At 40.4% G+C, this 14,044-nt stretch overlaps 1 protein-coding gene across 6 annotated transcripts in view; it reads left to right on the forward strand.

Annotated features, from left to right (window-relative positions):
* Positions 1-7,963: 7,963 nt before the first annotated feature.
* PIK3CA (phosphatidylinositol-4,5-bisphosphate 3-kinase catalytic subunit alpha) overlaps positions 7,964-14,044 on the forward strand; it is a 34,252-nt gene continuing 28,171 nt past the window's right edge. Inside the window, exon 1 of one of the 6 annotated variants that reach the window (XM_041405787.1) lies at positions 7,964-7,985. The gene's annotated coding sequence lies outside the window, so the exon portion shown is untranslated. Of the gene's footprint in view, positions 7,986-9,615; positions 9,748-9,769; positions 10,164-10,197; positions 10,329-10,873; positions 10,896-10,964; positions 12,044-14,044 lie in introns of those variants that run through there. The other 5 variants (XM_041405784.1, XM_041405782.1, XM_041405785.1 and 2 more) reach the window with 5 other exon arrangements.

Genomic DNA, 14,044 nt, shown 5'->3' on the forward strand with positions numbered 1-14,044 from the left:
TTCCCGTGCGGGAGGCGGCGGCTGTCGGGGAGCGGCTGCCGGCGCCGCTGCCGCCCGCGCCCGGGGCACAGGCACCGGCCGAGGCGAGCGGGGCGGCCGGGCGGGTGAGGGAGGCGGGCGCGGCGGGGGTCGTGAGGGGCCGCTCCCGGAGCGCCGCTCGCTGAGGGGGCTCGGGCGGCAGCGCGGGGCTGAGGGGCCGGGGGGCTGCGCTCGGCCGGCAGAGCTCCCCCGCCGCATCCCGCGCTCGGGGTGCTGGCAGGGACGCGACCCGGGAGAGGAAGAATAGCGGCTTGTTGTTTTCCAGTGTGGGTGTCTCCACCCCTGGAGTGGAGCTGTGTGCTGTGAATGTGCTCCGGCAGTGCCGGGATGGGGCTGGGTGATGCCGCTGGGAGCGGAGCCTCTCCCGATGGGTGTGTGGGGATCCTGGCACACAGCTCCTGCTTCCAGATGCGCTCGGCTGACAGTAGCAGTGCCTCGTCCCTGCTACTTGTAAAACCTTCTTTCTTATTTTATACTGCCCAGAGATCAGTCTGTACTCATGTTAGAGATGAAACTGCTGTTTCTTGTCGGTATTTGTGTGTTTTCTGGTAGACTCTATATTAGCAAAACTTTGGCCAAACTAACACAAACTGCCCGTTTGTTTTTCTTTGGGGGTTTTGTGGCTGTTTTCAGTACTCCTTAAGTTATTGAGATATCAGGTCAATTGCTTCTGTAGCTGTTATGGCTATGTCTCTAATTTTCTTTTGTATATTTCGTTTCTTTTTTGACTAAAGGCCTGATTGAACTAAGGTTAATTTATAAGCAGTACCTATTCAGAACAAACAAGAGGCGAGTATATATATTTTAAAAATAGACAGTAGATAGTATGATGCTTTTCTTGATTTAATTCTGCAGCAAACTTATAAAGGAGTGGAAAATTGGGTTCTGAGTTAGATTTTGTAGAACTTAATAGAAACTTAATAGTTTTGTTAGTTCTTTGTACCTTCACATCCCTGTTTTGAGCTGTTCAAATTTATCATATTGGATAAAGTTAGAAACTTTCCCATCATGATCTGACTCATTCTTTAGTTTCTTCCATCTCACAGTTAATTTATAGAGGTGTACTCATACTTGTTGCTTCCATGCTGCAATTCTATAATGTAATGTAATAATCAAAGTCCACTTCTTGTGTGTAAACTTTGTTAGTTCCAGGGAATATTCCAGTGTGCAGGGTGATGGGATTTAATAATGTGTCTGCTATGAGGAACTGACTGGATAAGCTCTTCTAAAATAAATCGCCATATGAACTTAAAGCTTCACAATAAATAACTTTATTCTCAAAGAATAGCGCTGGAAAACTTTCAGAGTTGTTCCTTATTTAGAAGCGTATTTTAGCCAATGTAGAGAAAGCACACATCAACTAAGCTCACAATGTTCACAGAGGAATTTATGAAACCACACAATTCCTATGGGATCCATGGAATATTCCACTTCTTCATTGGGACAATAAATGCAGCAGGTCAAGAGCTGCAGTTGGAATTTGACTGGTGAGATGCCCTGAATTTCCTAGGTGTTAACTTGGTGCCATTCTTAGCAACCTGGAGACAGTGCTTACTGTTTTCTCAGGGCAGGAGAATCCCATCCTACAAATCCATGCCAAAATGTTTTAACTGGCTGCTCCAAGTTGTCATTCTGTATCAATGACAAGTTTATTCTGTTTGTGGTTGCATTTACTGCGTGAGTGATAGCTCTGAGAGAGTTTTTTGGGGTTTGTTTCTTTTTTTTTTTCTTCTCCTTTCTAGAGTATTCTTTGGAAAAGGGGGTGTAGCTGATTTGTTTACAAAGCAATTGTGCTTTATTGGAAGTCATAAAGTGGTTCAATACTTAGTTTATTGTTTATCTGATAATCAGGCTATTCCTGCTTTCTGTGAGCAAATGGGGGATACTTTTTCCTGGATAACTCTTTTTTAATAGTTGTTCAAAGCTTTAGAAGATTAATTTCTGCAACCAGCAAGGAGTTCATGCTTTACCCTCATGTTATCTCACAAAACAAACTGAGTAACCTCACAGGAGGTTTCCAGTTATTGGAAGAAAAGCACACCTTTAGAAGGTGTTGTGGCATAAGGAATGGACTTTCTGATCCACAGATCTTCAGGTTTTTGTGTGTGTGGTGTGCTTGGCTTGCTCATGTTTGATACAACTTGGAACAACCTTGGTGATCACCATAACTTTAATTTCTTTCTGAGTTAAAATTATCTATAAATGACTAGACAACAAGCCTAAGGCTGACATGCAGTCTGCAAAAACTGCTTTCTTATGTTTTGTACTTAAAACATCCACTCATTATGCAACCTTTGAGATTTCTGGTGCAGATTCTCTGGGTGTCAGGAATACCCTGAACACCTTGCAAATATCACTCATTTCCAAATGGAAGATTGTTGCTATTGGTTTTGTCTGCCTGTTAGGGGGAGAGGAAATTGGGATGATGATGCATTAGTTCCAAATCACACAAGAAGTAATAGCAGCTCTGGACTGGTATCATTAGCTTTGCTTTGCCTAGCTGAGTACATTAATGAAGATTAACAAAGATTGTAGTTAATAGGACATTTGAGGAGTGTTGTGTTTGGGTAAGAGGGAAGAAGTAATAGCAGCTCTGGTCTGGTGTCATGTAGCTTTGCTTTGCCTAGCTGAGTACATTAATGAAGATTAACAAAGATTGTAGTTAATAGGACATTTGAGGAGTGTTGTGTTTGGGTAAGAGGAAGCTAAGATACTTTGTTTTTACTTCAATAGGGATGCACAAACTGATTTTGTTATTTATAACTGGACAAAAATAATCCTGTAAAACTTGTCTTTCTAGTTTAGTCTTCAAATACCATTACAAAACTTAAGTTTTGTCTTACTACTTACTGGTTTGTAATTACTGAAAATTTTGTGAGATCTAGTAAATCCTCCCCACTGAGAAAAAAGTGGGCAATATCTGCATTTTTTTGTGTGTGATGGAGTTGGAGGGGGAGCACTTGGAGGGAAAGGATAAGAGTTTGCACATTGGCTAACTGGAGAACAGATGTGGCTTCTAGTGTGAGCTAAGGTTTGGGGGGTTTGCAGCTTTTTATGCATTGCATTCCATGCTTGTGGGAGTTTTGTCTCATCCTTTTAGAAAGCCAGACATCCAGCTGCTCCAAGGGGATGATGCCTGTCTGCAGCTATGACTAGAAGGGGCCACAAAAATATTTATGCTAAAACTGGATGGGAATTTTCTCTTGCTTTTGAAGTTAAATGTGTCATGGCAAAGAATTCTGTTACAATTGTCTCTTTGTAGTATCCTAATCCAAATGGGAGCAGTGGGGAGAATAGATTTGTTTCTCTCTATATTTAATTGGACAACAAATGTATGTGATTTGTTTTGATTACAGAGTTGGTCAAGATAACCTCCAGAGGTTCCTCCCAACTGAATTTGTTCTACAGATCTATTTTTGAATGGATAATGAAGTGCTAAATGAACCAGAAATAATACTCTGAGTATTAACTGCTGGGTTGTTTTTTTGCTCTTGCAGCAGTGGTATAGTATTAACTTTAACAAAATCCAAACAAACCCACACAATCAATCAAACAAACAAACAAAAAATCCAGCACAAAACTAAGCCCAGCTAGGGGGTAGGGGGAATTAAACTGGTTTGAAAAAGGAAAAGGGGCATTTTTATAAATCCTGTACATTAACTTGTAGTCATCTAGAAATGCAGCAGTCTGAGTACAGTTTATGTAATTCTGGATCTGACTTGTCAGTCTAAGCAATACTTAATGATTTTGCAGCACATATATTTAAATTTACATTATATATTTATATATGGCATGTATCTACACTTGAGTTCTAGAAAAGTATTTTTCTAGTTAATTATGGGCACAGATTTTGTGCAAGGCAGTCTAAGAGGCCTGTGTATTTCAAAGAAGAAATGTGAGGGACAGTAGACATCATCACCTGTTCTCTATTTCCAGTGTTCTTAAAGCCAGCAAAGCAGGGGATAAAAGCACTTGGTCAATTATGTCTGCTAAGGAAACTCCCTGGGAATGGTTATAGTCTGTCTTTGGAAAACTGTGCTCACATACCTGAGCTCCAGAAATGTAAAAACTAAATTCTTAGAGGGCAGCTTACCTCTGTCAAGTTGAACAGGAAAATGATGGAGCTCTGGTGAAGCTTTTGCAGCAATGGAAGTGGCTGCTTCAGTCGAGTTTAAGAACAAACAGCTGGGTCAAACATTCAGCTTTAGGTGCAGTGATCTCTGGTTTCATGTCCTGTTGCTTTTCACCAGTGGAGGGTTAGATAAATCCCAAAGAGACTGGGGTTTGTTCTTTGGGGGTTTTGTCTACTCGTTAACACATTTGCGTTAATTAACTTACCTTCATGGATTTTTATGCAGAAAACCTTGGCAGTTTTGCCTACACCTTCTGATTAAAGAAACATGTGCAAGTGTAGCTTTTGAGGATTGCGAACCACAAAGCACATTTGTTGAACACAGAAGACCTACTGAATTGACTAAGACTGACTGTAAATTCCCTGAAATTTTGAGTCAGCTGAGTCACATTTATTGTGATTAATCTGTACATTCTGACCCTTTTCTAAGGGAACAAAATGTAGAGAAACATCCCTTGGGTTATTTTCTCTCCAACAGAAAAGAGAGAAAGCTGGATGGTTGCCTCCTAGATTGTACAACATGTCAAAAAACTTATCTGTCATTAAGACTTCACTGCTTTTCTTTTTTCCATACTCGTTAGTCAGTCTTTTGCCAATAGTTAATCTAGCAGTTAATGGTGATGAATGACTCTTGCCCAATATGTTTCAAGACTGTTCCTGATTTTTAACTCTTGCTGTTAAATTAGGTCCCGCTGCTTTCAAAAACATGACTTTTCTGGTGAAATTACAGTTGTTGTCTTGGAAAAGTGTCCTTATCTGTCAGCTCTTTAGCTGTGGATCCTTGTAAATTGCTGACAAAAGAAATTACTCGTTGTTGCAACCTTGTTCCTTCTCTTAGCTATCACCAGTCAACAAAGAAAAAAATTCTTGAACATCCTCAAAATGCAAGAAACTTTGAACGTTACTGAAAGGAAAATATTCAAGATTCAGCATTTCATCTGAGACTAATCAGCCATAAGTAGAAATACATGCCTGTTTTGCGATCTGAATCTAATAGAATAAAATTTCCAATACCTTGGGACTTTAACATCTGACTTCCTGGAAAAGTGAGGAGATTGATCTCCTCAAAGACATTGGCAAACTAAATACAGAATGCTTGAAAATGCAAGTGCAAACGAGGGAGAATGAGCAGAGAGGTGAAGGCTTGTTTACCAGGCAGGCAGGGTGGAGAGGAATTGTTCCTTTCTCAAACTATTCCATTTCAGTTCTGACAAAACTCAATAAATACGCTTTCTGTGATGAGGAATGTTACGATCCAACTTCAGTGCTTGTGCCATTAAGATACTTTTCATTAAATCTGGAAAACACTTAACTTGGCTCTTGACTACAGGCAGGGTTTGAAAGATGGAAGTTAATAGTGCTAACATAAGAAGTTTCTAGATAGAGCTAACTTCCTCTGGGAAAAGGAAAGTCAAAACTAGCATTTCAAATACTCCAAAATATGCCTGTGGTGTCATTAAACTGCTTAGACTCCAGAACATAACACTTAGTCTGCATTCTTTTATTTATATTCCCAGCTCTTTACAGAATAATCAGGAAATGCTGTGACTAGTAGTAAAAGTGGAAGTGATACTAATAACACTGAAAATTGCTCTTTGCCTTTGTGGATGTTGAACAACCAGTTCTACTTACCAGTTTATCAAGGCAGTCTCCACTGGTGGGAGGGAAGTGATAAATATATTGTGTTTTATCTTCATGCAGTTTCATGCTGTCACCTCTGAAATCTTCAATTTTAAGGTGTTAAGTACTGTAAAAGAGCACTTCTCCCAGGAAAGCCTCTGGTGTTTAAGAGCTGATTTTTAAGCAATGACCAGACATCTGGAATGGTCTCGATTGTGATGTATAATTGAGGATGTGCCTGTGAGTTCCACTGCCAGTCTAGCAAGTTTTTTACAAAGATTGATTTGTGGTAAATTGCTTTTGTATTTTAGTGTAAAATGGTAATATATGAAATTGTAATGCTGTAATTGGAGAGGATAAACTTACACAGTTACAAGAAGTTTTGGATAAGAGATTGCTAGTTAAAAGAAAGAGCTTAAACTGATTTTAACATTTTATTTGAGAAGGTAGAGATTAACTCTTTTGCTCGTGTTCAACCAAGGTTGAACATCTAAAATTCTAATAACTTGTCTTCCTCTTCAGCTTGCTCTGAAATGGAGGATAAAGTACTGATGCTGTTATCACTGCTCGGCAGCACTGCCTTGATCTCAGATAGCTCCAGCCTGGGATGTTTTGACAGTTCAGGAGCGATGGCAAAAACTGCCACCAAGAGATAAAGATGAAAACAGAAGCCAACAGGCAATAAAATGGCATTTTATACATGAAGGAAAGGGTAGAAAAACCTATTCCTGACTATGGAAACTCTTCTTAAATATGTTGTCAAAGTGCTTTGTAATCCAGCTCTTCAGGTCTTCTTTCATCACCTCTTTTCCAAGCTTTTCATTGTACCTCAGCAGATAGTGCAGTATCACAAACAGCTTCAGAGTGATATGTAACCATGATTATATATTCCAGTCTCTTGTTGTCCTGGTATGTGAGCAGGCATTTATTTAAACAACAAAAAAGATGCTTTGCAAGATAGATGTGCTTCCCTAATTGCTGTTTTTTTAATGGGTGGAAATTAAATCCAAAACACTTGAGCTTTTGTGGTCTTCTGTTCTATTCCACGGTTAAACTTCACCAGGCTGAAAACTGATTTCAGTCTTTTTGAATATGAAAATTCTATGAAATGTTCTATGAATATGAAAATACTAATGAAATGTTTCCAAAGAATCATCCATGTGTTTAAAAAATACTTCCTTCTGTGTGTAAATGTGTAAAATTCTCTCAAGAGCAGTGACTGATTACTACCAGTATCTTTTTGGCTTTTTTAAAATAAAGTCCTTTCAACTTAATATATCCTTCTTACAGAGCTCTGATTGTAGTAGTAGGCTGCATGTGCCTTAGTCTCAAGCCATATAATCTGGATATGAAAGTGACTTTCTAAACTGGGAAGCTGGGAAATCCTTAAACTACTGCAGAGATGTGGCTGATAGTCGCTGCTTAAATACCTATGAGCTTATGTCACTTCTTTGGAAGTTCATGTTCCCTACAAACATTATCTATTTAGACAAACACTGGCCATTTCTTTCTGATGCATCAACCACAAATTGCTGGTACGCTGACCTTGTTAGAGAAACAATTTGGGTTACAGCTTGACGTAGAGGAGAAACGGATGCGCAGCACGCAGCTTCATGTCTCAGTAGCCCCATGCTTACTATGCTTGTGTTGCACAACATGGTTTGCAAAGCAGATGCTGTAAGGAAAGGGATAATAACATTTCCAGCATCTGCCTTAAACATTTGCTCAGTAGTGAAACTTGTTGCAGAAACAGCAGAGCTGCCTCTGCATGAGCCACAAAAAGAGTTTCAGTTCTGACCAAGGGCAGTGCTTTTCAAAGCAATGCTCCGCTGGCGTGTGTTATAGAACAAGTGTGTAACTGCACAAGCCAAGGAGTGGGGTCACAAAAAGGACTCTTGGTTTTGGGGGCTGTGTGCCTTGTTTGACCCACAGAGCTGACCTTAAATGGCCACCAAAATAAGACCTGACCATCTGCAGTGATGAGACCACAACCCACTTACAGCTCTCATGCTAAGGAGGAACCCAAAACCACTCCCACTCTGCCTCATGCTAATGAGGATCCCGAAAACTATGCCTACTTTCACCCCTCATGCTAATGAGGTGCCAAAAACCACTCAAACATCTCAGTGGGATTCTGCCACCACTGTGAAGAGCCCAGGGCACTGAGGACCAAGGGGACACCACAGGATCCATGGTGGTGACTCTCCCTCCTGCCTGCTCTCTCTCTTCTCTTTCCCTTATACACTTCATGTGGCAGAATAATGTTGATATCGTTGAACAGGTGTTTTGGTCTCATTTGCAGCCTAACTTTTGCAGGGAACTTTAACATCAAGTCATAACAGATGCTTTAACAGTGATGTACAGGAGTGATAGCTATTTGGTTAAGGATGCTGAAGAACCACGTCCCAGTTTACCAGAGCGGGTTTTGTGCTTCAGGCTGGAGCATGCAGTGCCTACTGACACACAGTCACAGTGGATCATGTTTGTTTGCACTTGTTGAACAAAAATGCAATGTTTTGATGTCTTGAGCATCATGATTGTGGTATCCAACCTGTAAGTGCAGAGAAAAGTGCTGTTCAGCCAGGATCAACAGCTACAATGAGAATAAACACTCCTTGAAGTTTCAGAGAAACTTTTTCTTTGAAACTTACGTGAAGCAGTCAGGTAGGTTTACAAAATCAGGAATTTAGTCTTGCAGTGTTGTTTCACATAGAAGGCCCAGTTTTCCTATGTGCTTAGGTGTAATACACCTACGTGATCTGTGACCTTTAGGGAGATGAAGCCTGATGGGAGCAATTAGTGTTGCCAAATTCTTTGCAGATGAATATTATCCCCTCTTGGTGTGGGGGGTAGGCAGGACAATCTCGGTCCGTTGAAAATATTTTATGGAAAACTGTTGCTGTTTACCTCTCAGCAGGGTTATCATCTACTGCCAAATGAATATTTAGTTAATCACCGTTGACTGTATCACAAACAAGTGATAGGGAGTGGGACTTCGTTTGTGACTGACCCTTGCAAAGCTGTGGTATTTTCCTGTTGTGATTGTAGCTTGGGTGGTAGTAGACAACAGCTTCCACAGGGCAGGGTTTGCACACAACTGGATTTGTTTGCTGCTGTCTTATTCCATGTGTCTTTTACAGGATAACCTGCCAAGAACTGTGTGAGTTTCAGCTGTTTATAGGACAAGTGTATTTAGCTGCAGAATTGAGTTTTTTCATTACAGTGGCTGTGCCTTTGTGTTAACTCTGCTACAAACTTCCTTCGCTCAACAAATGGTTTTGAAAAGGGAGCTAAGGAGCAGCTCAGTGGAGAAAGCATTGTTTGAGTTTTTCAGTTGAGGAGTTTAAACAAAGAGAAAAATAAAACAACCTACTTCCATGGCTTTTGCTGAGGCATGTGCTTCCTTACAAATCCTCTAACAAAAATGAAGTTGCATGCTATCCTTGTTTGCCAGTAAATAAAAGATAATGATTTCTGCTAACTGAATTCAGTAAGTCCATGCAGACTAAACCCATGCTCCTGTTAAGTACTATTTGGTTGCAGAAGTCTGTAAAGATAGCATAAATGGAAAGCTAATTTATATTTGGATTACAGAACTGAAACTTCTGTTTCCAGTTCAGTGTTCTAGGCTTACTATGAAAAATCTGTGAAGATGCAAGAATGGTGCTATCCACTGCCAGTGCAAAAGCTTTTCTGGTTTTGCACGTTGGTTGCTTTCAGAGTCTGGAGTAACTTAATACAGCAGAAACACTTTATCTCAATTTAAAGTTGCTGCCAGACTGCATCCTAGGAAATGTTACATGGGAAGTAAACAAGATACTGTAAGTCAGTCTGAGTCTGATGTCTTTTTCAGCTGCTTCTTAGTAAAGAAAGGGCTCAGAGGGCAACTGTTCTGTGTAAGGATGAATGTAAATTTATAATTGAACACTCCTGACGCTGTTGCTTGTGTGAGAGAGGTAAGTGTAACTGTGTGAGGTCTGCAGTACCTCCGGAGTTTTATTGCAGCTCTTTCCCTGCCTTTCTGGGTAGGGACAGTTGGGAGAGGAAATCTTTCCTCTTCCTCACTGCGACTGGAGGTTCATCGTGCTGCAGCAGTTCCTTCTAAAAGCCAAGGTGACAAATCTGGGGAGAACAACACTGGGAAAGGCCCTGGATCTGAGTTACAGGTCTGCTGCACAGCTGCTTATGTTGGGTGGGGGTTCAGACTAGGCTGGAGCGCAGAACACCTGGATTAACTCTGCTCTGCTTCCTTGTCTCTGTGCCAGCACTTCCTGTTTTTAAAGATCCTGTTTACTGTCTGCATTCCAAATATCCCAGGAAGGTGGGAGGATGGGAAGAAACATGGAAAGAAAAGTAAACATCATTATTTAAGGTGGAATTTTATATTTTTTTTTTAAAGTTATATAACTAGCATTTGTTACTTTTCAAACCTGGTTTCATTAAGCTTTTGTTTACGTCATCTGGCACTAATTTCCAAAAGCAGAACTGCATGTGAAAGCTGACATTGAAACCTTTAATATTTGCAGCGAGGAGCAGAGTAAGGTTTTGTGGTGTGCTTTGGCTTTGTGTTCTTCCTGATGTTCACATAAAACAATGTTCTTCAGCCATATGAAATGGAGTATTAAACAAAAATATGTAATGAAAGGAAAACCTTATTTCTATGGGTGCAAAATGGCATGTTGCTCTGATTTTGTTGGCAAACTTTAAAGCTTTTGATTTAAACAGCTTGAAAGAATTTCAGTGCTGCTCACTGACCTTCAGAGCTCACAGCCTAATGTGGAGGAGCAGCACAGGGCCAGGTGGAAAGGTAATTCTCATCCTGCTACACAGCAAGCCAAACCAATTGCTGAAATAATGAGTAAGCAGATATGTGAAGTGTAAATAGATGATACGTTGCTTTTCTAATTCTTTGTTGTGCTTTATGACTACTAGTCCTCTATAAATAACAAAATCCTGTCCTTTGAGGTGGAGCTAGGGATGGAATTGCTGAATGATTTTGGACTAAAAAGGAAAATTTAATTCCAGGCTTTACTTTGTTTAATGAAGAGAAGAAGTTCTGCCTTTAGCTGGAAGAAAATGTTCTAGGACAGATATTCTGCCTTTGGTATGTCATGGGATCCCTAGGGAGAAGGCACAGTCCTAGTGGGAGTTCTGGAGGTCACCAGCAGCTCCAAAATGCTTCTTTCTCGTGATCCTGTTTTCATGGCTCCCAGACAGTGAGGGAAGCTATAAACACTGTGCCTGCATGGATGGGGGAGGGCGAGCAAGGGGATTGCAGAATCAGAATTCACAAAGGTCTTTTGGTTCACTTGGAGAGGAAAAAAATACTCCAGCAACAGTAAATCTTTTTAAACTGATCATCTTGGATTTGTTTCAGCTGTTTGATCCTGCAGCAACATAGCACACATAGTTCCTCTTGGGAAATACTTTGTAGTGAGTTCTTCTTTTTTCAGGATGACCTCACCATTTATTTTATTCATAGTATCTGAGAGTCACTAAGAAAATATTGTATTCTGAAAAAAAATCTGGATGTAAGATAACTTTAAAGAGAACAGCTCTGAAATGTAGCCACCCCATATTCTCATATGAGAAACTGCTTTTCACTAATTTCTAGTGAGTTTTTGCATTCACAGGAGAAAAAGATCCAATATTTCAGCAGTACTATTATTCTACAGATGTTGCCAATAATTTTAGGGGTCTTCAGCTCCGTCTAGAATAAGGCAAATGTACTCAGCACTGGTTTTGAAGGGTGGAAGAAATAGGTAACTACAAATAAAATTGATAGTCTTTGGAAATACTTGTCTGTTTCAGAAGGAAGCTAAATGCTGAGATGTTTTTGACAGTGTTAAATCCTCCTGTTTGCTTCCCCTGGGCTGCTGTTTGTGATCAGATAAGGAGTTCCGGGTATCTGCTCGTTTTCTGGGAAATAAGGATGAAGGCAATACGTATGAATTAGACACGCCTGCAGTGCAACAGTCTGCTGGTTTCTATTCTGAACAAAGCAGTATTTTTGCCAGTTAAATCTGTGTATAATAATGTTTTCATGGAGGACAGTTTCAGACATCTTTGTACTAGTCTTCCTGGATTCTGGAAGAGTGCCAGCTTGGCAAACAGGAAGAACAAAAGGACAGTACTGAAAATACCGAATCTGGAGCAGTCTTACTGTCACCACAGAGCAGGTTTGGACAGCAGCAAAATTGGAAAACTCTGTCCAGTTCTCTTCATGTTTTAGAGTGCCTGATCTGTCTGATGGTGAGAATAAAACATTTTGGCATTTAGAAGGGTTGAAATGTCCCTTGCATTCTGAAAAGTGTTGTTCTTGTTCCAGGAACTCTTTTATTTGCACAAACTTACAGCTTCTGTTTTGAGGATTCCATCGTACTTTATAAAAGCTTATTTGGGGTCATACCTGGAATTGATACTTCTGTCAGTGTGATAGAGAATCAGGAAAATCATTTAACCTACAGATGAGTGCACAGTAAATCAGGATCATAAATTGTTGGACTGTTAAATGAATAGAAGGCAATGCTAGGAGTCTAAAGGAAAATTCTGCCTGGAAAAGAAATCAAATCCAGACACAAATCCTAATGAGCAGCTCTATGATACCAAAGATGCCACAAAATATTATAAAGCATTACTACATCCTGTGTGTACAAACAACGTAATGGGATTTGTCTTGTGACTGGAGAAACTAATGGACTTCAATTAAAGTGTAACAGTTCGCTGAATGACTCATTCAATTTCAACCGTGGGCTGATAAAATTGTATCGAGTGTTCAGTCTGTGCTTTTGAATGGGTTTTGAAACACTGGCTGATGTGTGGAGCAGTGCAGATTGTTCAGTGCTCAGACACTGGGATGTGTGTGCCTCTCTGCATGAGCATCCCATGCTTTATACTTCAATGCAGTATTACTGCACAGTGCACTTCTTGCTCCCTTGTATGCTTGATACATTTCTTGCTAGTTGGTACTTTAGAGAGGGAAGAACTTCTTGCAGAGCCTTAAAACTAACTGTAGATACTTATGCTGATGACAGACAGGCTATTTCTGCTAAAGTAAACAATAATATTTTTCCCCCAGATTGCCCCTCTGATATGCAGAGTGTGTCTTCATCTGTAAAGCAATAGAACTGTCATAGTTTACTGAAACCAAATTTTCTAAACTTGCAATATCATATTCTTAATAAGGAACTATATCGTCTATATCAGATTATATTATTTATATAACCTGTGAGAAAATAGGCTATATAAATTAGCATTCATATGCTAAGTGTATCTGAAAGCAAGTATTATGGAAGGCATGTTTATCTTCCTGCTGTCTTCCCTCATGTATGTTTATTCTTTTTGAATGGAATCTCAGAACTAGAGATTGTTTTGTGCTAGTCCAGATGTCCCAAAGCTTTTGGCAGGATAAAAATGTTTAAGGTGCTTTAGGAAGGTCAGGGATTGCAGGTGTGATGAAGTGTTCATTTGAAGTTTGATTTAAATAACATCTCTCTAGAATCCCCTTAAAATTACAGTCCTTTTACTGTCGAAGAACATAATTGATTCTATTTATTCCAGGCAGCCTTCCAGATTTTAAAGTGTACACAGAAACACAAGCTGCCAGCTATACTTGAAAACTGTTTCTGTTTACATTCTTGCTTTCCAAATCCAAACCCTGGAGGCGTGCTTACATGTGCAAGTGGAATGAATGTGCACACAGTGACTGCATGCACCATTCCAGCACATGTCTGTATCCCAGCTTGAAACAAAAGCTGCTGGCTTGGTGCAGTTGCTCTAAAAATTGTAGATTTTGGGATGTCACATTTGCACCATTAACAAGTTTTTAAAGAAAAGGTACTGAGTTGTCATTTAAGGCTTGAATTCTTTAAGGAAGCCAAGGCTGATGTTTATTTTGAAGAGATGCTTGGCTAAAAGGATTTACATTTTTGGTGTATGTGTGTCTCCCATTCCTGCCTCTGTTTCTTTGTTGCTGGTAGGGAGGGAGGAAACCTTGCAGTGGCACCATCCTTGCAGCTGTTCTTGCCCAGCCCTGCTGCAGTCAGGCAGCCCCCAGTGCAGACCTGCATTAGGCTGACTCCATGGGGATCTCAGAAGGAGCTAAAGCAACAGAAGGCAGCACAAGAAAGGGAAAGTGAGCTGTCCTCTGCCATCCATCTGACCTGTAACCAGCCGGCTCAGGGAGCCCCAGTGCCAGCAGGGTGAGGAGTGAGAACACACGCCTTGGGCTGGGTGAAAATGGGCTCTCATGGT

This window comes from Onychostruthus taczanowskii, unplaced genomic scaffold (assembly GCF_017590055.1).
Source record: "Onychostruthus taczanowskii isolate IOZ18803 unplaced genomic scaffold, ASM1759005v1 scaffold24, whole genome shotgun sequence".
Taxonomy (NCBI): domain Eukaryota; kingdom Metazoa; phylum Chordata; class Aves; order Passeriformes; family Passeridae; genus Onychostruthus; species Onychostruthus taczanowskii.